Consider the following 2,718-nt stretch of genomic DNA (forward strand, 5'->3'; position numbering starts at 1 on the left):
AGAGAGAGAGAGAGAGTTAGTTTTGTATAGAGGGTAATTGTACATTAGGAAAGCATCCCAACACAGTCCAGTCCATGCCCCAAAGTCCAATATTAGCCCCTATGTCTGATACCAATCTATAAAGTCCTTTTCAGATGCACGAAACTCATGTAATGACGCTGAATGCAGGCCAGTCACAGTCCAGTGGGTAGAAAGTCTTTGGATCCAGTGGCGTTATAACCATCTCAACACTGTCAGGGGTCTCTGCGTGGCTTCTCAGACTTTCAGAAGTCTGGTTGCATCAGGGTAGGTCCATGTGGCTTCTCCAGCTCAGGGCACTAGTGTAGTTCCATGTGTCTTCTCAGCTGCAATGTCTCTCAGAGAGTAAGCAGAGAGAGAGAGGTGTCTCCCACCTCCAAGGAGGAAAAATGCCAGAGTTCCCAGAATCCTCAGGAGAAAGCCATGCCCACACAGAGGCCTCTTTGGCTATGACCTGATTGACAGACTAGACTCCACCTCTTCACTCTTAATCCTTTCAAGTCCCAATTGACACCAAATTATGTAACTACCACAGGGTTCGAACTGCTCCCCTTTTGATTAGCAGCTAAAACTGTAGCCCCTTTCACCACCAGAGCTTCTTCACTATCTCCATAATGATAGAAAAAGCATTTGAAGAGAATCAAAAGTTCCTGACAAGATTCAACATCCACTCATGATTTAAAAACATACACAACTTTAACCAATCTAGAAAGTCAAAGTTCACCAGCCTAACAAAGGATCTCTAAGAAAAGAGTATAGAATATTTAAATAGAGAAAGATTCCCAGCATTGAGATAAAACAAAGATGTCTGTTCTTACCATTTCTGCTGCTCTCTACAAAAAGGAAAAAAAATAAAATAAAATTGTAGGGATAGTAATGCGTACTTTGGCTTTTCCATAATCTGTCCACTAGAGGGAGCCTGTGATTCATGAAAGTATTAGCTTAGCACTGATTTGAAAAGCATGTACAGTAAGTACCCGGTGGGTGGATTCCAGCCACTGAGCAGGTCAATGTATAACCAACTCTGCCACCAGTGAAAAACAAGGAACAGATAAGAAAGAAGACATCTTCATTCAAATACTGGTAATAAATTGGTAATAAAATTTGGTGAAACAAATTTATAATAATAGTTACAAATAAACAAACAGATAAAATGTTAACCATGGAAGGGATCGTGTGATTTTTACTTTCATCTATATGTTGTGGATCATTTAGACAATCTTGGAATTGTTCAAGAATAAAGGTTAGCTTCTCTGCTACAAAACTTAAATAGGTTTGTTACAGAAAGAGGAAAGTTACCCAAACCAACCCCCCCCCCCCCGCCCAACCCCAAGGGGAAAAAAACAACCCCAAACCCAAGGAAGCAGAAAGAGAAGAAAAATCAATAGAAACCTCTATCGCTTCCATATGCATAGGATATGGATCCATAGGATATTATACATTTTCCTGCTTATTTGCAAACATATAAAACAAAAAGTTAGAAAGTGACTAGTTTGAGCATTTAAACATTAAAATAAATATTTGTTCATAATACAAAATGTATCAAACCAAAACTATAACCACTATGTTGATTCTGATTCATAAAAACCCAGTAGCAAAGAATAGAACTGCTCCTCTAGATTCCTACTGTAAATCTTTATGGAAGCACACAGCCTCATCTTAGTCCCACAGAGTGGCTAGTGGATTTGAACTGTCAGCTTTATGATTAGCAGCTCAATGGTTTATCTCCTATGCCACAAGAACTCATGTTCATAATTTCATTGATTATGCTCTTTCAAGATGCAAGAATAGTATTTAATTTTAAAAAAACTTAATATAGGTTATGATTTCCTATCAACTATATTAAGGTGGCCATATTTCCTTGGTGACTTTAGCTTTCTTAAGCAGAGACATCTAAATGTTGTAACCCATGGAAAATGTGGGCAGTGCATTGCAGAATAGTTTTTATATCCCAAAAAATCTCTACTTAAGCCCTCGGTGGAGTGGGGAGAACGCAATCTACGACTAGGAAAGGAGTCTCACACACAGAGAAAAATTTGAATTCATTATATATTGGAATAAAGAAATATGCATGCAAGTTTACTTCAGTGGAGAAGAATATCATGCTTGGTAAAGCAGTTGGACAGTGAAAAAGAGGAAGACCTTCCACAAGATGGATCGACACGGCTGCTGCAACAACGGGCTCAACTATCAGAGCCATTGTGGGTGGCGCAGGACCGGGCAGCGTTTCATGCTGTTGTATTTAGAGTCACTGTGAGGTGGAACCCCCTGGATCTCACCTAACAACAACCTTAGAGAAGCTGGTAGGTTACAAAAGGGTAAGGAGACAATGTTTTCTGTCTGCAGCATCTTTTATGGTTATGCCAGCAAGCCTATCTTTCTCTCTATGATCCTTAGCCTCTCGACTCCATGACTGGCTTCTGCCTTTCTTGTGCAAGTGGTCCAAAGCTCCTTCAGAACTACTGATGCCAGAAACACTCAACACTATGAGTCCCGTGGGCTAGGAAAGCCAGAGCTCCGAAGACCTCTGAAGTGCTCTGAGGGTGGCTCTTTGTTTGTCCTCCTGGGACTCTCCTTCTTGCTTTTGGAATGGCGCATCTTATACGCAAAGGAATGGCACAACTAGCCAACCACTGAGTTGCAGTCCTCTGCGCCCTATTTGCATGTTCCCACCCAATCAGTTGATGGTACTTACAAAGA

This window comes from Tenrec ecaudatus, chromosome 3 (assembly GCF_050624435.1).
Source record: "Tenrec ecaudatus isolate mTenEca1 chromosome 3, mTenEca1.hap1, whole genome shotgun sequence".
NCBI lineage: Eukaryota > Metazoa > Chordata > Mammalia > Afrosoricida > Tenrecidae > Tenrec > Tenrec ecaudatus.